Here is a 24975-nt window from a genome sequence, read left to right as displayed (position 1 = left end):
GATTAATTTCTCGCCTCTCAACACACGTCTATTAACGAACGCGCTCATTACCTCGTAATCGTCTGGGCCGTTGGCACGCCGTGCACATATTTGCTGCTCGTGTCATCACAGCCGAGGCCGAGGCCCCGGTGGCACGGCGCCACCGACACCTTCCCACCTGACTTGGCAGGTGGCGGCGGGGGGGGGGCACACCCCCGCCCTGACAAATTAAAGTGAGCAGACGGGAGATCCTGAGAGTCCTGTCTTGTCTTTGTCTTGGCATGTTTCCACATTCAAAAGAATCTCTTTGATTTTTAATAATAGTCCGCAACCACCAAGTGGTTTTATTTGCAGTGACGATTCCGCCGGTGCAGCTTTGATTTCCGACGACTTTTCACCTCCTAAAATGGGCGGGGCTACAATTTCTATATATAATATAGCATGCCGCTACTTTCGGCGTAGCTGTACAGACAGAACCGCGTTTCTCCACATATTCTGCCGTTTTGATAGTAATAATGTTCAGACAAGATGTATGAGATATTTAAAGACATTTAAAAATGACCATAAATGGTAGTTGGACACATTTTTACTGCTGAAATTTGAAGTGACACAGACACAAACACTAACGGTAGCAGCTGCCATTCAAAGTAGTTCAATCCGTTCAGCATCTTGCCCAAGGACACAAGGAATTGAACCACTGACCTCCTGCCTAATAGATCGCAAATTCATCATAAATGTCTGAAATTAAGAAAAAACCGTTGGTGAGTCACAGTAAAGAGTGTTGAGGAATGTGATTAAGGACACGGGGCGGACGCCTTCCTGTGACATTTCATTCACAAAAAACAGGATGAAACGCGACTTTCAGCCGCACGCCGCCGCCGCGTTCCAAGTCGGGAAGTGAAGCGTCGTGCCGAATCGGAGGAAATCCGTCACAGACGCTCGGGAAATGTCTCATTAACGGGACCGAGGAAGACAGTCGGACGACCCCTCAGAGGAGGAACGCCGCCGGACTGCAACTGTCACCAGGCATGAAGAGGTGGGAGGCGGTTGTTTCAACCCGGGGGGGGGGGGGGGAGCTGTATTGGACTATAATGTGCGACGCAGACATCATCAGACGCCACCGCATTCATGCCGACACGAGATACAAGCGTTGTCAGCTCAAATCCTTTTTTCGTTCGCCCCCCCCCACCGTCGGTGTAAAAACCTTCTCGGGGCCAAATGAGGCAGGTAACGAGTGAAACGCTGCGACTGTCGCGTCACCGCTGCTCCAGTAACAACCTCGTGTTTCTGAGCTCCACGCCGAATCGTCGTTCCGTAAAAGACCACGATTACCGAAGGACAAAGTGGGGCTGGCTGCTCCTGCACTTTTGCTTAAATCTGGTTTAAATGCTTGAATTTGCTGAACGACATTTACTTTTCGTTTTGGGATCGTTTATATACATTTTAACTCCGAGGACAATCACAGCAATAGAGTTGTACTTTTGACAATACAGTAGAACCTCTGATGTAGGGACGTCCTAAAATCCTAAATAAAAAAGGGCAGGTGTCCTCTCTTGGGAAGGACGGGTCATAATATAAATACATGTATATAAGATGTACACAAAATAATTATTAAATAAGATTTAATGTACTTCAAGGACCACATACAGTCCAGTTTCATCCTGAATGGACCAGACTGGTAAAATATTACCATAATAACCTTTAAATTTACCCTCCCCTTTGTTTGTGGTCACAGTGTATGCAATGAAATCGTCTATATTTTTACAGGATTAAACAGTCAGTTGTGAAAATGATTACAATCTCAATTTTAATGAAACATTCTGGTGCAAAATACAATGAAATGCTAACATCTTGCTAACATCCTTGCTTGGTGGGACCAGATTGGAGACTCTTGGTGGGTTTGGTCTCATGTTCTCTGCTGTTTCGTGAAAGTCAAACTAAAGTACGCGTGACGTCAAAATCGTCATCCGCCCTGTGCGCTTGGCTCGGACCCTCCGCGGGGATCGTTTCGGGATCACTACGTTACGAAACAAGCATGGAAGTGACTGTTTCAGTGTCGCTCGGCTTGAAGTTTCCCAGGAAAACCTGTCCGTTGTCCCCGTTCGGCAGGTTGTCGTCACGCTAACCGCTCATCACGGTGCGTTAACGGTTAAATGTGACGTGTCCACCGGGTCAGAAGGCACATCTCTACCCTCGAGTCGAAGCGCCGTACGTGGATGTAAACAATACCACTCCTCGTTCGCGTAACCACGAGGGGCCTGCGGAACGGTCGTGCATCTGATTCCAGCGGCTAATCCGTACGCTAGGACGGCGCTCAGCCACTCCGGAAGGGATAAATGTGCGTGGGCCAACCGGAGGAGACGGGCGGTCGGCTGAAACCTGAAGGCACTCGGTCCTACAGCTGTTTCAAATGAAACGGCGGAGAGTTACAACCTGGCGTAGTAAACACACACACCAGTAATGATTCAGTCCTGCGCCCGAGCCAAGTGAACAGCAGGATCCGCCGAGGATTAATTAAGGAATTGGACCATCAATACTTTCTGGAACGGATCAGGACGACGCCAGAAAAGAGCCGAAGCCGCAGTGAAGGAACAAACCGAGCCATTGATTGTCTGTCAGGGTTTGAAATCTCCCCGAGTGTAAAAAAAAAAAAATATACAAACAAAAACATTACGACTGACATTACAAGACGATGATCCACTTCTGCGTTTCAACTGTAATCCAACACAAACACCGAGCTGTCGCCGAGCAGAGTCTCACGCAGTCGTAAACAAATACCAAGCGCAAACATCGGTATTTTGATTCAGCAAATAAAAGATACGGCAGGAGCAAGGATCGCACGTGACAAAATATGACTCCGATTCATTTACACCCCAGTCGTTCGCGTGAACATCAGCGCCGCCAAGTAAAAACTGGAACTGGAAGCAGCTTCTTCATGATTAGCATTGACATGGCTAAAAGCAGCGCCGTTACCATTTCGCTAAAGCCCCGTTCACCGGAGGAAGATTTTCATATTCTATAAGTTCGGGGGCCGTGATAGCATTAGCATTAGCTATAGTATCCACTGTATCCACAACACCTCTGATACGTTAGCACCTTCAAAACTAACTTTTAAAAAAATTATTTTCTAGTCAGCTCCCCCCATGTCGTGGTTTTCGAGTGTTCCATGAACAACGTCGCGGCACACGAGCTTCAGTCTTGTGAGAGTGCTTCACCAACAGCGAGGTCAGCGGGACGCGTCGAGGTTCAGTCGACGGTCGCGGCAGATTGCGGTACGGGAGCGGCCCTTAAAAGCTCCTAACAATATTAGCTGTTCCTAGAAGTCCAATTTACCGGCAGAGACACGATCCCGAGCACGTCGTAGACATATAAGAGCAGATATACACACAGGGTCTTTTCATTCCGGGAATGAAATGGATTATTGTGTGAATACCGAGGCTTCTCCTTTCGCGGTTCGCATGAACAGTCACATAATTCAGAACAGCAGATGTTCTTTAAATCAAGATCTTCAGTTGACGTTACCTCAAGGACTCTGAAGCGTTTGGGGAAATCCCGTATCCCCCCCCCGCCCCCAAGTGAGACAGAACTAAAGTACCATGAAGGCAAAATGTCTCCAAAATCCTTGAATAGGTCACAGTGAAAGCTGTACTGGTTCTCCTAAGTGTCTCTCAAACTCTGTCTCAATGACGTCCAAAGCTCTAAAATCAAAGACATCAAAGCGGGAATAGATCCTTTCTTCAAGTACATATGCAAGTACGATGTGACGTCTTTGCTACTCTTTAAAAACCATGAAATGATGCAGAGAACGTCCAAAGGTTTGAATTATAGAAAGAAAATGTTTCTGAATGTATCTTGGGAAGACGTGACGCATGAAACTTGTTGGGAGAACTTTTTCAAGACGTTCAGAAAAATCTTTGAGATTTTCTTTCTTTGTTTTACCAAATGTCACTGTAATTTTGATTAATATTAAATACAAACAACACAAGGGTTAAATCTTTTCCCTCGTCCTTCTTGAGGAAGAAAAAGCCGCTTCCTTTGACACGCGTCATCACAGGAGTCTCCAGACGTCGCTGACATGTTTTTCATTTCACGAGTGTAAACAAGTGGAAAGAAACCTCGCAACCTTTTGGCGCCGGGAGCGCGGAAGAGGGGCGGCTAATCCGTCCAACGGGCGACAATTAGGACGACGCAGAGCCATCCCCCCCAAAAAAGAAGAAGAAAACGTCAGAGGACTTCAAACGGAGTGACGGCGACACCCGAGCCCTCAAAACAGTTTTCTCTCGACAGGCTCGTCAGGCGGCGGGAGAAGAAGGCCGCCGTACATTCAGAGCGACGGCGAGCTCTGCAATCATCCCCTTCATTCTGAAATGTGCCATTAAAGAGATGATTTTATTTTTTTTTTCCCGCCATGCGGAGAAGAAAATTCCAATCTCGTGCTTTTTAAAGTGCGAAGGTTTCGCATTTATGGGAGCGATTGGCGTGCGGCCGCCGCAGACAGAAGTTTTTTTTTTCTTTTCTGTCGCTTCATCGGCGCAATAAAAAGATGATGACAGAAGAAGACGACGGCCGTCGCTGGTAATCTTTTTTTTTTTTTTTTTTTTTTTAAAGACGAGAGCCATTCGTCAACAGTGACACTTTACCAACAAACACCAGCTTTTTTCTTTTTTTTCTCCATGTAAATGGAGTTTTTCTCGACAGTGTCAGTCTCAGTGATTGTCGACCAGCGGGATCGAACGCCGCCGGGGCAACAAGACGGGAATCCAACCGCCAACCCCTGGACAAGCTCTTTTACCAACCCATCGACGATAAAGAGAAAATTTCAATTTCTGCCACTCGTATCTCAGTCTTTTTATTAGATTTTCCACATAACTTCCAAAACGGATGAATTTATTATGAAATAACAACATTAATTAACTTTTATTACCATTATGTTGAATGTTTTCATGCTCTGCGTTTCCTTTATTTCCTCGTAAAGCACTGTGAACTGTGTCTGAATATAGCAATACACAAGCCTTGACTCGTCTTCACTGAAGCAAAAAAGTGCTTTTTCTTTTCAAAATATTTTACATTAGTATCATTAATATAAACATTTTGCATGTTTTTTTTAGATCAAGTATTTAAATGTAATAGTTTTTCATGTTTTAAGGTCATAATTGCTTCCATTCTATATTATAACTATTCTATATTAAAATATTTCACCCCTATGCAAATGATTTTTCTTGACTAAATGTAGTTTTTGACCTCTTTTTAATTGCTTCAACCACACCAAATGAGCTTTTTTGAAAAAAAAATGTTTTAACATTCCCGAGGAAAAACGTGCAAAGATGCAATTGATCAACTTCCGCAAAAAGAATAAACAAGTAAGATATGTCAAATTAAATGTATAAGACAGGTTGTGCACTTTTAAAAATAAATATTTCTGTATTTGAGTCCTAAACTTACAAATGTGCATCATTTTGCTATCTGACGAGGGTGTGTGTGTGTGTGTGTGTGTGTGTGTGTGTGTGTGTGTGTGTGTGTGTGTGTTCCCCAGAGCTGCTGTCACGCCGACAACTCGCCGTCTCCAAAAGGAAACGCTGACACTCGGCCAGAAGCAGCCACCGAATCACGTCCATATGTTTGGACGTTATGCAAATCAGCCAGAGTCACTTCAGTGTAAATAAGTGTGTGTCCATCTGTGTGTGTGTGTGTGTGTGTGAGTGAAAGCCATCCCACGATCCACCGTGACACATTAACATCGCTCAAGCCCCTCCGATTGAGACTCCGCACACCCGCTTCGGGCGGGTTTTCTTTATTTTGACTTTGTCGCCGACGGATTTCATTAACGCTCTAATCCGCGCCATTGTTCCGCCGCGGGACATCCAGCATAAGAAGCGGGTCGTTTCCACACGGGATTAATCCAGAGCTGCTTCACTTTTAGCTTCAGACTATTGGTTTGCATAGTTGAAAAGCTTAGCCGACACACACACACACACACAGACACACACACACGCACACACACTGCTGTAACCGCGCCAACGTGCAGATTGATCAGCTGGGCCGCGTCCAAATTAAAGCCCGTCCTCTTGCAGACATGCCAGGCATAATAACTCTCTCCTCTCTTTGCACTTTAACTTGGAAAGTGAGGAGAGAGAGAGAGAGAGCGAGAGAGGGAAAGGAAAAGAGAAGAAAGGAGGTAAAAAGAGATAGAATTGGATAATGTCTTTGACACTCTTTGCAGGAAGAAAGAAAGCCCGGCTCTCAGATGTCTGACCCATTTTCTACTCTAATTTCCTTCCTTCCTCTAATCTACAGTAAAGAAGCGCCACAATGAAGCTAATCTACATAAAAACCCTCATGCAGAGCTGATGTGCAGCCGTAATAACAAACCGCGTGTGTGTGCGCGTGTGTGTGTGTGTGTGTGTGTGCGTGTTGGAAGCGGGACAGGCAGCATGTACTGTATGTAGCAGGACAGAATGCACAATGAGAGGCCTGTTCCAACAGAGACGGTCCAATAATCAATTATTCACTGGCTGGAAGTACACACTGGTGCTCCTTTCTAATAATAAAATCAGCTGGCACTCGGCGAGACACACACACACACACACACAAAAAAAACAACACACACGCACACATTTCTCAGTAGTACCGGAGACGCGGCATGAATATGTATGTAAATATATACACGGTCATAATGAGCAGAAATTCTCCCAGTGGTGTATATTTATACGAGTCTGTACTTCAAATCATCAAGACTCGTACACTTTGTAGGGCTTCGTGGTGAAACCGGGAGGAATAGGATCGTTTAGCGTTAATAACAGGAGCACGTTAATAACACAGCTTTGATTCCACTGATATAGAAAAACAAAGTTAACTTGAATGGTGGAGTGGAGTTGTTTACCAGTGACGGAGCGGGATTAGGTGACTGGAGCGGACGTTCGGGGAGTTAACTGGTATATCGCCCAGATTAAGATTGACCAGCTTTTAATGGCACCGAACGAACACAGACTGAAGCGAGCCGTTTCACTTCGCAATGTTGAGTTTGAAAATATTTTTTTTTAAAAAGAGGATTTCGCTTGAAATCGGGCAAATAGTCATTTCGCTTTTGGAATGACTGTACTGTATTTAAAAATGTCTTTTTTAATTAAAAGAAATTGTAGAGATGCAAGATGTGAAGTATAAAACACTCAATAAAAAAAAAAATTTGGCCTAAAACACAGCAAAGTATCTCTCTTCCAAAAAACTAAACATACAGCATTTTCTACCACTTTACAGCACCATAAAACTAAATACGGTTCAGCTGTAAATCAGGAAGAAATTAACTGTATTTCATCTAATTAACGGCTTTTAACAGCGAGTTAACTCAAATCTCACTACTCAGTTTTTTTTTGTCGTTTACACTCCGTTCCAAATCGTTGTTTTTGTTTTCTTTTTGTCTTTTCATTTCAGAAAAGTTTCACGTGTCTGCAACGTTTCGGTAAAACCGACGCAGTAACCATGCCCGGCCACTAGTAGGCACTGTTGGTTTGTTTTATTTGTAGTGAACACACACGCACACCGTCCGACACACACGGACAATCTGAACTCGTATAATAATAATGTTTCAATTCTGCATTAAAAAACAAAACAAAAAAAACCCGCTTGTGAAAACTCCATTGTGTTTTGATGCGACGCAAGACGCAAGACGGGAGGTCGGGGGGGGGGGGGGGGGGGGGTCAGGTGGAGCCGGTCCAACCTGGACAAGGGGTCATGGACACGAGCGAGGGAGCTTGCCAGCTCTCTCTCTCTCTCCCCCCCCCCGTCACTCGGCCCGGGACGCTATCCAGGTCACATCTGATACAGACGCTGCGCCGGCCAAAACGCTTCCCGCTTCACTTTCACTTTGAAGCGACGCTTCCTGCGAGTCGTGTCGAGGCTGCAGCCGCAAACACTGCCGCTCGTGCACTTTCACTTTCACTTTCAGTTTCAGGCGAGATTAAAGGATTAGTTACTGATATTTTGATACATCGGGGGTTCCGTTTTATTCATCCTATAGCAGAGAGCAGGGGCGTCAAACTGATTTCAGTTCAGGGGCCACATCAACCTGATCTGAGTCAAACTTAACATGTTAAACTGCAGATACGGACAAATGCAAAGTCTTTCCTTCTTTTGATCCTTTTGTAACTGCAAGAATTTGCCAGACTATTCTGAAATATACATATTAAAGGAAGTCAGGTATTATTATATTTGCAAAAAAAAAACCAAAACACAAAAAATGTCATCATCTGGAAATTGTTTTGAGTTTACGTGTCTAAAGTATCACTCCACATAAATTTGACTCATTGTTTTATTGTGAAAGGGGTTGTGTTATGCGACCTCCACAGATTGCATTAATGTCGGGGGGTCAAATTCTGACCAAGGGCGATTGTGAATGTCATTTTTGCTAATCTAGTGTTTTTAGATCAGCCTCTGTCAGTTTTCATATTTATACTTAAAAAAAAATAAAATTCCATGGCGGGCCGGATTAGCTCCTCTGGCGGGTCGGTTCTGGCCCCCGGGCCACATGTTTGACACCCCTGGCATAGAGCATACGTGATTTTCGCAAAAAAAAAAAAAAAAAAAACCAATCTCCACTGAAAATGACTCCAATCTCAACCTGAAGCCAGTTAAAATGAAATTTAATTAAAACATCAACAAAAAAGAAATTCTATTTTTTTTACACATTTTTACAATTTGAAGGTTTGGAGCCTCTGGCAGGCCTGAACTGAACACCTCAGCCAAGTCGTGGTCCGGAAGGTTTCCTCACAACTGATCTCAGCAGAGCCGTATTTGAATAACCGCTTCAAATATTGAAGAGACGCTCACACGCATGTGTAAACATCAGTTGAGGAGTCGTGGACCATCGTGTGCTGGAAGGCCTGAAACTTGTCACATTCATCAACGGCTGGATTCAACTTTTCTTTTCTTTTTTTTTTTTCCCCCCCTCGCTGCAGACAAGGGAGTCCCTTCATTCATGACGAGCCTTGACAGACTGCCGAGCCGACGGGAGGAAGTAGCTCCTGTTACACAGCTTCCTGCTTCACTCAGCGTCGCCCCCCCCCCCCCTCCCCCCCCAAAAACAAAGCCAAACAGCTGTTGTGGCGTCCGGCGCGCCGACAGATTCCGACGAGAGTCGTACGAACGAGGGGCCGGGGCGACTCGCAAGATGAACTGGAAGGCGAGCGAGCAAAAGCGATAACAACCCCCCCCCCTAAATCACCCCCCCCCCCCCGGATAAGAATAGCCGCCCGCACGCTCCGTGGACATGCATGTAGATGGCGGTGTGAACGTGTGCGGCTGCATTTCAATTGGATGTGTCCGGAGTTGGGAGCTTGTGCACGGCGGCGGCGGTTCGACACTAATCACAGAGTGGCTCCCTCACACTTCCACGATCGAGTTTCCTGCAGTTTCAGGCCGGGGGGGTGGTGGGGGGGGGGGAACTCAAGCCCGTCCTCAACACTGAGCACATGGGGACGGTGCAGGAGTCCAGCACTTCCACGCGCTCGCCGCATGCCGACACACAACAGTTTGTAAGGGAAGAGGTGTCACTTTCAGGAGGGGAGGGGGGGAGTGGGGGGGGGGTGAGGGTGAATGAGCTCCGGCTTCACTCCCCGTCTGATGTGTGCCAGCGTTCGGTCGACGTGTCGCACTTGAGAAAACTCAAGATGAGGAATGTGTGTGTGTCTCTTGCCAGATCAGCAAGTCTCTTAGTACATCTACACACACACACACACACACACACACACACACACACACACACACACACACACACACACACACACACACACACACACACACACACACACACACACACACACACACACACACACACACACACACACACACACACACACACACACACACACACACACACACACACACACGGCCTCGGGCTGCTTGGCATCACCTCCACATTCTTGGACCTCCCAGCACGGAGCCCGTCCACCCAGGTGGAGGCGAAACGCCCCCCCCCCCCCCGGTTTACCCCGTCACCTCCGCTCCACCCTCCTGAAGCGTTGCCCGGAGGAGGTCCTCCAAAAAATGCCCCCCACCCCGGATTAAACGCTACGACATTCCAGGAGCTGGGAAACGCGACCTGCATCGCGTGTGGAACTCGAAGACGCGTCAATAAGCTCAAACTGCTCCCAGACCAGCGCTCCGACGTTTAAAAAAAGGTCGGATTCCTCATCAGCTGCATTAATAATGATTGAGGTGGATTTTTTTTATTTTCTTTTTTTTAGAGGGGAAAGCTGCAAAACACCCAAGTGGCTGCTCCTTTTTTTCCCCTTTAATTATTAACGATTTTCACACCCCGAGCTGAACAAATTTCCCTTTCAGCGAGCCAGAGCGCACCGTCGACGTGACTCATGCAACCACGAAAAAAAAAAAAAGAAAAAAGAAAAAAAAGTCCAATAATTAAAACAAATGCGAGGCCCTGCTATGAAAAATAATAAACCACAGACAATCAAATTACATGCTCCTCTGCTAATAGCGCTCCAGCCGTAGCCCTGAGGTTTGAAAAACGATATTATTCTGCGGCGCCTGACAGTCGAGGCAACAACTAATTATTAGATTCACATCATTGGATAATTTGTCATTCATTATTTTTGGTTAATTGCTTTGTCCTGAAAGTGGATGTTCATGTTTGTCGAGAAGCGTAGGGGTGTCTGTGTGTGTGTGTGTGTGTGTGTGTGGGGGGGGGGGGGTTCAGTGTGACTCTGTTTGAAAAGTTTTAAAGATCAGATCAATAGTGGAAACATCGAACCTGCAGAGATGCTCCACATTCATAAAATGCCACAATATGAGCTTGACATGTTGCTATAAATACTCAAACGTATGTGGATGATATGAGTGTCTTCGTCCTTAATGGGTGATTCTTGTTCTTTGTCGTCTTTTTCTGATTTTTTTGATGCAAACAATTACGACATATTAGAAATAGTTATGCTAAGATAACATATGTTGGTGTCATAAACGCTCACTCTGGGTTTGTATTTCCAAATATCAGTGTTATATAAAATATGTGTGTTGCAAAAGACTGAACTTCCAAATCAAACTGAAATGACTGAAAATAATAAAAATATATAATAACTGTGGAAACGCTGCTAATGATTAAAAAATAAATAAAAAAACACGGTGCAGTCAGATCGCAAAATGGCAAAAGCACCAATACATCAATATCTTCTGCACAAGTATTTGAATAATGAAGTGAAGTGCAGTAAATCAAGGACGGTACTGCATCAATCTGATTGGACAAATATAGAATAATGCGTGGGAACGCATTTATTGCAGACGTTGACATTTGAATGAGGATAAATTGCGCCGCCTTATTTAAAAAAAAAAAAAAAAAAATCAGTTCCAAAGCCACGGGAACATATTGTCTCATCCATCACTGCTATCGCGCTTTGGAATTCACATTTCCCTATTCAAATGCTCCGAAGTCAAATGTTTTTTTAATCACAAGTCATCATCTCTCATTCATCACCTCTTTTCTAAAGGTGTTCTCTTAATCACAGTCGTCATTAAAGGACTGAAAAGTGGCGCCGATTCAGAAAAGAAATCAAGAAAAGACGACAAATAAAAAGGGAGGTTAATCGCGAGCCCCCCCCCGGACCGCCGGAGGACGAGACCCGCTCGCATTTCCTGTCGGCAACAAACCGCTGCCTCCACACCTGCAGGTACGAGATAATGACGGCCAATTTCCTCAATCGTCGCTGCCGTCACACGCCAAGAGACGGAAATCTCGTTGGCGGGGCCGAGGGAAAGGGGAGTTTGAGGAGGATTCCGTCAACAAAAGGTTACGGCGCGGACTCCGACAAGAAGCCGACTTCCCTTTCTGCCGAGCGCAGAGAGGCTCCAGATAATCACAGGAAGGAAGGCGACCATCGGGGGGCCACGGATGACTTTCCTTCGGGGGGGGGGGGGGGGGGCGGCGGGGGAAACGTGACGTTACGAGGCGAGTCGCCCCGAAACAGGAAGTGAGCCCGCTCCCGAGCTCAACGCTCGGCGCGGCGCGGCACTTCCTCTTCGCGCCGAAGACCCCCGGCCCGCCGTCGGCGAGCGGCTCCGAGGCCCTCAAAGCGCGATTAGCGAACTTTAATAACGCTCCACTCGTCCAATCCGTCTTCATTTAAGCGGGCAAACGTCGGGGAGGAAGAGTGGGAAGCGGCCCGCACGGCGAGCTGACAATTTAATTGTAAGTCATTTAAGTAATTTAGAGCCACCAATTAAACCAATAAGCACTTTGGAGGGAGCCAGAGTGCAGGTAGCGCCACGGCGCGAGGGAAATCGACTGACCGCGATCCCGCCGGGAGGCTTTGAGAGAGGGACGGTCTGAAATGTTTCACGGTCACGTCAAACGGACACTTTCAAGATATTATCAGTTCCACGCTGCTAAATAAACCTGAAAAGACCAAGGTCGTGTCTTTAAGACGTCATTTCCATTACAGGAAAGCCAGAATTAACATTTTCTTAGATTCTTACACTAAATTTGTAAGCGTATCACTTAAATATGACAGGATTTGGGCTGCAAGTGTCTTTTGTGGTCATGCTGCTTTTTTTTTTTTTTTTTTTCCTTTTCAGATAAAGCTACTTGTTTGGATGCTTCACTGCCACATGCATGTATGCTCTGCAATTTCTACCCGAATGGGAGTTTTAAATATGGAAGGAGATATTTGGGTTAATCTACGTGAGAGGAGCCAACAACGGCCTCTTTCTCCCCCCCCCATGACAGTTAACAACCCAATTTAACAGAGTCGGGGAGTGAGAAGCCGCGACCGCTAATGAGAAGCCGCACGCTCCTCATCTGAAGTCCGACTTCCACAGGTCTTCATTTTCGCGGCCTCGTAATTGTAGACCGACTTCCCCACACGGCACTTCACTGGAACGCTTTAGGCGCGTCTGGCGTAAACAGTGGCCTCGAGTTCAATCTGAATGTTGAGAATAAATAAATAAATACAAAATTCAACATTCAAGGAGGTGGAGAAACCGTCGCGCGCTGGAACCCGTCCACCCGAATTTCCTCAAGCGTGATGGATTACAAAACGCGGAGCAATAAAACTCCCAGTTTTCCCCTTTTTACTCCCGATTCTAATTCGAGGGCTCGGGAGGAATCCAAGCAAGCGGTCGCTTTAGAAATAAATCAAATGCTGGTTTCCCAAAAGTAGTAATCCCAGTTAAGTTGTGTTTAACAGTGCTGCAGGAGCTCGGCTGGATGGGATTTTCTTTTCTTTTTTTTTTCTTTTTTTAATCCTGCCTTCTCCGTGCTTATGGCTTTGTTTTCCGCAGTAATGAAACGCTGACCGATATACACTGAATGCCGCTATAGCAGAACTTGGGTCGAGGCCAAAATCCTAATTGCGGGGTTTTATAAGCATCTCCGTGCTCCGAGTTATTCATTACCGCTGCAGATGATACGTCGGGGAGCATGGAAATTTTCCAAGAGGAAGCAGTATGGCCGTTCGGCTCTTAATGCCTCTTATCGCAATGCATTGTACCCGCTATTGACTTAAACATCGCAGCCATTAGCTGTGCTTTCCACATGCGCTGGGAGTGGCTGATCGGGGCGGCTGATTTGTGCTCAACGTACACAAAACGCACACACAGCACAGCGAATGTACAGCACAAGTGCAAAGTTTGGTTCGGAAACTGGCGAATCGGGTCTCGGCGGTGACGCTAAGGGCACTTTCTTGAATTTACACACACTTACAAAACAAGTGCGACGCCAGAGACAAAGAAAGGATCGTTTGGTCGAAGCAAGTTTGGGGAATGAAGAAAGTAAATACACAAGTGTCAATGTCACACATATTGCATAGGAGTGCCGGCATATTAACCAACAAAATGAAGGATATGAAGTATAATACTACTTCTAAAACATGAGTTAAAGTCGGTATGGAGAACATGTGCACCTCCCCTTTGCTTTGCAGTATTTTATGCAACTAAAAACACTGAAGTTGTGGGGCGTCGTGACGACTATCTGCAGTACGGTACCAGTCTGCACCGTATTACCTGAACATACAACATGTGGTGATATTAATATAACGATATTACCCGGAGCTAAAACACTGGATGTCTTCGTTGCTCCAAATAACGTCCCTCTTTCTCATCACTGCATCACAACAATGCTAAAATAAATACTTAAAACCCTTTCAAAGTTTCTAAAACCGAACAAGCAACGGACTGTCTTGTTGCATTTTCTGCAAAAAAAACACAAATATCCTCACACATGTCCCCGCTTTGCTCCGTGACCAATTTTCATACTGATCGAATTATATATACGTTCGCTGCCCGTTTAGATCTGAAAGGATAAAATGAAAGATTTGATTAGACGATGAAAGACTTTGCGGCGTATAGCGTGATGCTGAGAGTTAGTGGGGTTCTGTGGAGAAGTGGCCTTTTTAGTAGAGCGTAGTGTCTCAAAACACCACTTCCCGGATATTTTCAGCATAAGGCAAACAATAAATCACTCCTTGAGCTCAAACAACAATTATGCATTTACAGTAAATCTCCAATTAACTTTCATTACTTTTATGTTCCGCGCCCACATACAAAACTGACTTATAATCACACACAATAATTCCTCCTGGGAATCTGATTATAAACTGATTATCTTCTGCCCTCGGGGATGCGGATACTGAAAATGTTATTGCCACTTTAGTTTTGAGATCCACGCGAAGGGGAACCCATCTGTATCCCGCCGAGCCCCCAGTGTTTATTGTCTTGGGAACCGGTTGATTAACATGTCTTGAAAATGTGCTGCGGTGGCTTCATTTTCGATTCCGCCGCATAAGCTGGAGAGGTGGGTGGGGAGTGGGGGAATTGTGTGTGTGTGTGTGTGTGTGTGTGGATGGGGTGGGGGGAGGGGGGGGTAGCCCAGCCTAGCGCCAGCAACTGTCGGACGGACTCCTCCTCGTAGAGCGCTCCGCTTCGCCCTGGCGAAAATAACCCCCCGCGGCCCTCGGTGCCAAGTATTCCGGTTGATGGGAGGCCAGCTGTGAGTGGCCCCCGGTGGTGCCCCCGGCCGAGCCAAGCTGACCGGTGTTAATAAGAGAGAGGGCCAGCTGTGTAAAAAAAAACAACCAAAAAAACACTCCTGCGACTCTTTCTGGCCGTTTTGACGAGTTATGAGTTTTCCCCGGTGATTTCGGAGGTTTTGCCGGTTTGGCAGCGGGACGGCCGACGCTTCTGAGGCACAGAGGAAGGAAGCGAGAGAGAGAGAGAGAGCGAGATGAGGAGCAGGACGCTTCTGGTTGCGCATCGGGGTACGCGAATGAAAGAAAGAGCGGGCGAGGGCGCAAAGTGAAACCTAACCCGATAAGAGGAAACGAAAGGGAGGTGCGAGGAGGAAAGCCACAACCGTGGTGCTCGCCGCCTGACGTCATGCCTCCACGAGGAGGACGGGTGTTACTGTATCTAAAAGGACCACCCCCCCCCCACCACCACCACCACCCCCCACCCCCCCAACCCCACTCCCCTCCCGCCCCATTCAACTGGAGGAGGCCACACAGATAATCTCTTGTCGTGTTCTCCGCGACAGCATGCTTATCAGCAGTCCCTGAATGCAACACAAACCGGCGTGGCGCCACGAGCCTCATTCGTTACCCCCCCAACCCCCACCCCCCCTCCCCCCAACAAGCTTTGAATCGGAGGGTCGCTCTGCGTGCCAGAATATCACCGCTGGAAACGGGCTCCAACGGGCTTTGCGGCAAAATGAGACCGAGGACACACATAATTATTTTTTATGACTTTTTAATATCAGCTGACTCGGCGATATTCTTGAAGATCCTTATAGCCTCGATTTAAATGGGATTTAGTGCTTATGTCTCCGGGCTAAACTGCAAATGACACAAGGAGTCAATTGTGAGAGAAAAATATCCCCCAACAACTTAATTGACAGATTGATTACCGAAATAAACCCACGTTAACGTCACACGCTTTGTTTTGCTTCTTTGTATCGACTTTGTAAAAGCTATCGTTAGGCCGCGGCGACACAGATCACACTGATAAAGTCTTTCTCAGACGTTACAACATCAGTCTCATTCCAACAAGTGTCCAAATAAACATCCCCGAATAAAACCAAGTGGAAAATATAGACTTTTTAAAAATGTGTTTCCAAATAAAAATATCATTGGAATAATCAGGTTATATTAAAGGTATTGAGAGTAAGCGTGAGTTACAATTTTCATATGGAAGTAGACTATGATTAAACAGGTAAATCAAACATGACTTTAATATCCAAATCTGGTGAATCATTTACGAACGTACTTGCGACCAGCAAGAACTTGCATTTCCTGAACTGAAGGAATAAAATCCATTTCTGACCTTGTAGTAAATTGAAACAGCAAATTGCCAAATACGATTGAGTATAAAACTACACCGGTGCCTCTTCAGATCATTAATTGACTTGTTAAGTCGTCTACAGCCTGACAGTATATAAAGCTGCGCAAGCCCGTTTCCTTCTGTGGACGAATGTTTCCAGAAAACCGCCAGATCGGTTGTCCAGCAAGATCAGATGCGCCCACTCAAAAGGGAATCGTAAATAAAGTCATTTTCAGATCTTATTTCATTGAATTTGTTAAACAAACTTGGCGGCAACGAGCTCGACGTCAGATAGGCACGAAGACATAAAAAACGAGCCCAAGCGATTTCACCGCTGCTGCAGAAAAGAACATTACGCCCACAACAATGCGTGTTGGACTGGAAGCGGCAGATCCGGGATTGTGGAAAGAAAACCAATGTTTAAGGGTAGATTTCACTTGATGTTGGACCAATTACAGTCTTTTTTTCTTTACACAGACAAGAAAGAAACTGCTTTGAATCGCAGGAAGCATCAAACTAAGGGTTTGTTGTGGGGACTCGTGTAGAGACGGTGAATAGACGACCCGGAACAGGAACTCGTACCTCAATATGGAGGGTAAAAACAGTTATTTCTTCACTGACTTGTCGTTGTGAGGCAAGAGCACAAACCCCTGCACTAATCAATAAGCCTCCATCGTCTTCGGACACTTGCTGGCACACAGGTCTTAAGACTAACCCCCCTGACCTAAAGGATCACTGGTTCAAATCCCACTGATGTGGCGTTAAAAACCCTGAGAGTCTTTGATCAGCAGCCTTGAAGGTACGCCCAGGAAAAAAACATAAAAAGACTTACGACCCAGTTTCAGTTCGTTGATGTACATCTATAACACGACGTCATTTAACTTCCTGAAGGAAATCTTTACGCCCCCCCCCCCCCCCCCCATTTAAATTTCACGAAACATTTATGGGTTTGTTGAAACGTTGGCCTCGAGGAAACCTCTGAAAAATTCCCGAGGCATTGTGTGCGCAAGATCCCGTTTGTAGACAAACTGGAAAAAGCATCAACGATCTTTCACAACCTTTCAGACGATTCTGGTGCCTTCAAGACTCTGGATGTTTTTTTTTAAGGCTGAACTCAGTTCAAATGTTGATATTTTTTCACTTGAGCTGCTGCAACGCCATGTTTCATATCCCAGACACTCTTGTGTTCAGTTTTCCAAAAATGTAAACACAGTTGGAAGACTACAAATTCCAGTTTGCTTGGAAACAAAATCAACTTTCACGTTTGACGAAGTGAGACATTTTTCTGGGTACCCTCGAACTGCTCAGCTCATATCAGAAGGAGCCAAATCAAACATTCAAATCCAACAGACCGTAATCCTCAAATACTCATAACTGTACCCTGCATCAGAAAGTACCAGAATACAAGTATCTTGATCAACACAGCAATGAACAAAAATTAATGTATAACAATGTGAACTAACCAACTTTTTTAGCGTTTCCTTTCTATAAATAGCAGCTTTTCCTCTGATTCGTAGTAAACCAATAGTGTGAATGTCACTGAGAGCTAAATTTAGCTGCTTCAGAAGTATCGCTCATAAAACCGGAGGCACATTTTCAAACGCCAGATACAATTCTCTCAGTTTCCCCAGCATAAGTAGTGTCAGTGTGTGCCGAGAGGCGAGCGCTCAAGTCCAGACGACTTATAGACGGGAGCACAGCGCTCCTCCGACATCCCTGGAGTAGAAACGGAGGCGGAGCGCTCGCTGCTACGCTACACGACAACAAAACACAGGAGACACTGTCGGCATTGTTTTGGTCGTTTCTGTACATTTTGTTTGGGTGCTGTGAAAGCACTCCTACGACAGAAGTGTGTGTGTGTGGGGGGGGGGGGGGGGGGGGGGGAACCCTGATTCTGCAACGTACCGACAGAAACATTTGACTATTCTGCCCCTGCCGCAAAAAAAACCTCCTGTAAGTGCAACTTAATGATCCACTAAATGAAGCACGCCGCTTTAAAAGCTTCCATGCAAGGTGCACACGTTGTACCGTCTGAGAAGGTCTGCACGCCTCTTTCTCAGAACGCCCCGGAGCCGGGGTTCATTTGCGTGTTGTCCCACTTGTGCTCGGAGCTCAAAACAAAATGTTAAATTCCTGCGAGCATCAATGGCTGGGAAGCTTCTCCCCTCCCACCCCCCGAAAAAAAAAAAAACTGGAGGTCATCTGATTTCATTCCTGCTTGGACGCAATAATTGCTATGCATAATGATGTATAGGCATATTGTGTCAAAGGGAGCTTGATGTTTGGGTAGTCATCTGAGTGCTCTCTTCATGCATAAAGAGGCCGCTTTCATTTGATCAAAATGAAAACAAAACTGAATCAAACATTTCCGCACAAACGGCCTTTGTGTTTGGGAGGGCTTTTGTCGACGCCATGCATCCGACTCCAGCGCCGCAGATCAACACAGGCTATATACCTCACATGGCCACGAAATCCATTAGCCTAGTTTCAGTGCAGGAACCCGTGATGATCAGATGACATTTTGTGGCTGGCTGCGTCGGCGCTGACTGAATGGAGCCTATGAGCCCGTCTACAAGTCTATAGCATATGGGGGGGCTATGATCTAATTAGACATACGTGGACACACAGACAACATGGCGAAGCGCCTCAAGGCTCCGCTCCTATACGATAAGCGGCAGTCAACTCAGGTCACGCAGAAAGTAAAGACAAAGGATTATCGGTGGGGGGGTGGGGGGGGCGTCGTCAGCCACGGATGTGCATTTATGAAGAGGAAAGGCCCCGTGTGACGCTGATGTCCTCTAATCAGACGATATTCCAGAGTCAGATAAGTATGTCGGCGGACGCCACGTCAGGGCCGGCGCGTCTCCGTATATTCAGTTTGACATATAGGCCAAACAAACGTCGCTGCTCGCCTCGGGACAGTTTACTGCCACGCCAGTGACATTCCTCGGAGTGAGACGCGTCACTCCCGCACGCCGCGCCGAAACTGACAAACACAACCGACAGCTAATCAGCCGTGCCCTCATTATGGAGGAGTTTAGCTCCAAAAATCATCCTCAGAGGGCCAAAAGAAGGGGGTAAAAAAACCCAAAGAAAAGAAGAAAAAAAAACCCCTGTTCAGGAATAGCTGCTGACATATTGGCCTACCCAGCATGCCCTTTGCCTCTCTAGACAGCTCTGACATCATTATACAGCAGATACAGACCAGGACATCAGCTGCATAGTCCAGGTTATATAACTACACGCCGCTCTGTGTTCCTCAGCGTTCGCTGCCGCCCCGCCACGGGGGGAATGGGAGGGAGGAGGCGGCGAGGGGAGGAAGGAGGTGAAGAGGAGGAGGAGGAGGAGGAGGAGGAGAGCGTAGAAGCAGTGAGAAAGACGGGCACGAGTAGGGGGGAAAATAAAAAAAATAAAAAAAAGGGTCACAAAAAGAGAGGCCCGTCAGGGTGTTTCGCTGCTGGGAGAGAGTGAAGAAGGTCACCTCTGGCCCCCTGAAGGAGGCCCAGCCGAGAGGAGAGGAGAGGAGAGGAGAGGAGAGAGGGAATATATAGACCAGGTCACATGGGGCTGCATACATCCAGAGCGTTCAGTCTGCTTCAGCACAGTCAGGACCAAACCAAGTGTTTCACGTCAGGTCGTCACGCTACGACACCTAAAGCACCTAAAGCACCTAAAACACCTCCGCTCTGACGGATGGACTTTGGTTTCCATTCTCACGTGGTGCGTTTAAAATCCGACGCGTCCCAGAGCACGATAAACGGACGGATTTGACCAGAGCTAATCATCAACCCGGGAGCGAACGCTGCGATTTAAAACCTGGTGGCTAATGATTAATGAACAGTGGGCATCTGGGGCCACAGCAGTGGATCCGACATCAACATAGCTGCTTCAGTCCAACTTTGTGTGGGAAAAGAAAGAAAAAATCAAAGACGAGCGCACAAATACTGCCGACACATTCACAAGATGTGAAGTGACTTCATCCCCCATTTTATTCCTGCGAAAGACTTAAAGACAAAGCTCCTGCTTGACCGGACTCACTGTGAAATGAAGCTATACGCCATCCAACAGATGAAGCCACTGCTTCTTGTGCTGACCATGTGGATTGATGGGGGGGGGGGGGAGATCCTTTCACTCTGAAAATCCACCTCAGCGAGCAGGAGGAAGTGCTTCTGTTGCAAGCGCCAAGGATTGAACTGCAAGAGCTTTTTACACTGTCACTTTCCATCAGCGCGGTGCAAGACGCCGCCGTGGAAATGAGCGCCGCCGAGAACGGAGACCCTGGAAAGGCTTCGTGGAGCCGGAGTGTTTACGCCGAGTGATTTAATTATTGCGGGCGATGAAGGCTTTCACACACAAACAGCTGCAGACGCACTAAGCAAAACCATTATCGTCGGCGATTGGCAATCGCGCGCCGGGGCTTATTTTCACTGGGGGGGGATCCTCACGTGGTCGGAGGACGCGGTGAAGTGTCAGAGCTGGCCGCCTGCCTGCCTGCAAGGCTGCAAGGCTGGGGCATCAGCAGCCACTAGCAAAAGTGTTTTCTCGGCATCACTTAGCCGGTGACTGCATTCGCGTTCAGGCACCTCCCCGGGCCATGTTGTTTCTGAGCAAAAAACAAAAAAGTACACCCTGTATTGTATTGTATTGTATTGTATTGTATTGTATTGTAACGAGCCTGGCTGCATTTCTCTGGCAGCTTTTTATCTAAAACAAACCCTTGTGCAAGCCGAGTCCTCGGGTCTGTGGGAAATTGATACCCAACAATGACAGCTCCCAATGCAACGCAGACCGACTGGAGCAGCCCCTCATGTATTTCTGGTGCACGAGCTGCACAGCTCAGTGCAATCAAACTGCAATCCCAGAGATGCGCGAGGTGCATGCATGCTAATGAGCCAGTTGTGCACGTGAGCATGCAAATTGACCCCAAGTTGGATTTCAATGGAGGTAACGGTGCACTTAAGGTAGCCCGGGAGGGGAGGGGAGGGGGCCAAGCCAGGGTCAAGCAAGTGATTGGAGGAGACCGAAGACACAATGAAGACTCCTTTGCAGGGGAAGTGAGAGGGCATCGGTGCACGTGCACGTGCGCACGCGCGACTGGACCACGCATGCAGAGTTGCAGCAGGCGTGGGGATGCGAGCTTTTCGTGGGCCCTGACCGCTGCACGGAACAAATCCCGCCGTGCAGCAACAGTCCCGGCCAGTCTGCACCGCGCGAGACACCGTGTTCCCTCCGCCGCCGGTCCGAATCCGTGACAGCGACGCCGGGCTGCACCGAGCCGGGAGCCCGCACAGCGCGCTCCGGAGCTTGGGGAGGTGGGAGCGGGTAGGGGGGGGGGTTTTCAAAAGCCGATAAGGACACTTACCGTCGGTTACCCCCCCACGAGGCGGGGATACGGAGCATCGGGCGGAAATGAAGCGGGAGAAAGTCGAGGCTCCGGTCCGCCGCTCGCTCGCTCGGTGTGTCGGCAGCGCTTTGGATGTCTTGTCTTGTCCTGTCCTGTCCTGTCCCCCCCGCGCCCGCCCGCCCGCGCGCCCGCGGGTCCCCTTCGCTCCCCCTATAAGCCCCGGACCTCCGCCGAGCCGCTTCGTACCGCCAAGATTATCCCCCTCCTCTCACTCCGAACTCCCCGTCCTCCTCGCCGCGAAGCGTCGGCCCTGCGAGACGACGAGTTATAGTTTCCCCTTTTGTTGCCTTCCAGTCGCGTTTTGACGGGCTGCGAACGGCACGAAGGGGGTGGAAGGGGCTCGTTGGTGATGGAGGGGGCCGGAGGGTGGAGGTGGGGAGTGGGGGGGGGGCCGGGAAAGAAATACTACACGGTCGCTCCTCCCTCCTCCGCCTGGTGTACAGTACAGTACAGGGGGAGCAGCACTTCTCCAAACTATCTACCGCTCTCTACAGGACCTCCGCCGCAAAGCACCGGCCGCCGGGACGCGCTCGCCTCGCGCTTCTGCCTCCGCGCGCCTCTGCGCGAGGCTTATTTATGACGCGCAGCGCCCTCCTTCTTCTCCTTCTCCTTCTCCTCCTTCTCCTCCTCCTCCTGTTCTCCTCCACCTGCAGACGCCACGCCATCTCAAACTTGTAACTGATTACCATCATCAAATACTCTGATTACTGTAATTAAGCAATTTCTTTTATTCATACACGTGTAATCTACTTAATGAGTTTGCATGTTCCACATCCATGCACATGGGCTGTCTAGTGTGTGTGTGTGTGTGTGTGTGTGTGTGTGTGTGTGTGTGTGTGTGTGTGTGTGTGTGTGTGTGTGTGTGTGTGTACACACTGGAGAACTGTACAGGATGTACTCTTCTTTCCGGGACAGGATCCAGAACTCTGCATCCCTGCACTGGATGCAGCTGCATTCAAGATCGAAAAAAAAAAAAAAAGTAGGGATGCACTGATACCGATACCGGTATCGGTCCGATACTGCACAGAGGTACTCTTGAAAACTCCCCACGGCGAGTATTACGTGATGTCATCCGACAGCTACGTCGCCTGCTATAGCCTTCGCGTATCGTTTATCGGTATAAGTGACACCGTGTCATCCACCGAATGGGTTTACGTGTTTGACATGCGCGCAGTGGATTTCTCTGTTATAACACGAGGTTAATTTGCTGAAATTGTCCACAGTGTGAACGCGTGTGGTTGTTTGCCCTGATGGCTGCGCGCTAATTGAATTTAGTAAATCAGCTCGGGTGACAGCCGGATTAATACATACAGAAGACGGACGTATGGGCGGGAGGACTTCTAAACAGGAACAATTTCAATTAATACGCGAACCTTTTTGCACGGTGATCCACCGTGGATCCGGCCGCCTCCTGCGCTGTTTCACGTGGACTCACAAACACACACAGTCACGCGCTCAAACTCACATCTACAGGACGTTGTTGGCTGTAATCCAGCCCCTCATGTCTCCACATTAGATAAAGTGAGTATACAGGATGGATTGATGGAGTTAAGATAAAAATGCATTAAATGTGAGCGTTGTCTGAAGCACTCCAGAGATCCACGTGAGGACAAAGTGACCTCGACTTTTAAAACACGACTTCTGTTTTATGGACTTTGGGTGAAAATGGAAAAAAAAACAAAAAAATCAAATGTGAAGGAAACCCCATAATCAGAAAGCAAAAAAAATGTCCATAAAAGTATTATAAATTCATCAATCGCAATATTATTTAGAGAAGATAAACAACTCTGGTCAGTTTTATTTTACCAACAGCTTTTCAGATATAATTTGCTTTTTGCGAGCTGTTTTGAAACTTTTCAATGTATTTTAATGTTATTAGGGGAAAAGGAGCACAAAATAAACTGTCCTCATGGGAATAAGTTAGTTTTAATTCATTGTTAAGACATTTTTTTTTGTCTTTTTTGATCATAAAGCTCTGATTTAGTCGCACAAAACCTCATGGGGAGAAAATGACGACGTAAAAATACGAAAACAAAGCTTAAATAAATAAAAAAAATTCAGCCATTTTCCCCATTATGACTCTGACAAATCATAAAATGTTGAAAAATGTCTGAGGTGACCTCTTGGGTGCGTCTCATTTTCTCCATAGCCGCCGAAGCCTCGCATTTGCGACGCACGATGGAGAAACGATTTGACGTAAACGCATGAAGTGATTCATTTTCCGACGACCGGCTTGCTTTCGGCAGCGGCTCCGCAGATGTCACCTTGAGCTTGTGGAACTTGGAAGGGGCCATTTTTTTTCTCAGTTCTGACATTTTGTTGATCGCTTTGGAAATAAAAAAAAAAAATTGAAAAACATCAACAGAAACGCGAGAATAAGCCAAATGTGAGCATTCTGTTTACTTTACAATTATAATCACAAACAGACAATAAAAACCCAGAGGAGGGCTGATCAGGGGGGCTTAAAAAAAAAAAAAAAAAAAATCCCTTGCTTTCCGCCACACAATTGCATACACTTACCCACAAATCTGTGGCTGCGCAGGCGGACGTGCGCTTGGAAGGATGTAAGTGGATAACATAGGTTTCCAACATGGAATATAATGTTTCGCGTAAACTCCACACACACAATGCTACTCCACTTATTTTGATGACGATGACGGTTGGAAGAGCGGCAGCCCGTCTCTTCTCGACTCTTTGCAAAACAGCCGTAATTATTTTTTACGAACGAAGCGCCCGCCGACACCGAACGGCAAAACATGTGACATCAGGAAACCCGTCATCGAACAGCGGGAGACGCCTCATTCTTTTTTTGGGGGGGGGGGGGTTTTGAGCGGTGAAGCTCAGTGTGGCGGCTCCGCGCTGGCGAGATTTCTGCTGCGTCTGGGTGAACGCATGAACGTATGAACGTATGAACGCATGCTGACCGTAGACGGGACGGTGACATTTGCGCTTAACGGCCTTAAAAGTGCTCGGACGCAGATGTTTTGGTGCAGACGAGAGACCGCTGCCATTATCGAGTGTGTGTGCGTCTGCATTCCCATGCATCAGCGCCCCCCACCCCTCCCCCGACGGCTGGGTTTCTTTGTGAGCCCCCTTCCTTTGGCTACACCTGCTCATCACGGACAGGCTTCACACCTTGCAGGTAATTGGAGAAGCGGCCGCGCTCCCCCCCAACAAAAGGCTCCGGCGGCCCACCGCCAGACGCCTTTTGTCGTGCGGTCCGGGTGGAGTTTGTTGACGCACGGCACTCCGAGCCTCTTTGTCTGGGAAATGTGGCCCGT

General features: G+C 47.3%; 1 long non-coding RNA gene across 1 annotated transcript in view; it reads right to left on the bottom strand.

Moving 5' to 3' along the window:
* Positions 1 to 21784, bottom strand: part of LOC308145868 — a 119630-nt gene extending 97846 nt beyond the window's left edge. Inside the window, exon 1 of the long non-coding RNA XR_013937092.1 lies at positions 21653 to 21784. This is a non-coding gene — a long non-coding RNA (uncharacterized lncRNA). The remainder of the gene's footprint in view (positions 1 to 21652) is intronic.
* Positions 21785 to 24975: the final 3191 nt, after the last annotated feature.

Source organism: Blennius ocellaris, assembly GCF_963422515.1.
Source record: "Blennius ocellaris genome assembly, chromosome: 21".
NCBI classification, from domain to species: Eukaryota; Metazoa; Chordata; class Actinopteri; order Blenniiformes; family Blenniidae; genus Blennius; species Blennius ocellaris.
Note: the sequence above shows the minus strand (reverse complement) of the source record. Positions and strands in the feature narration are given on the sequence as shown.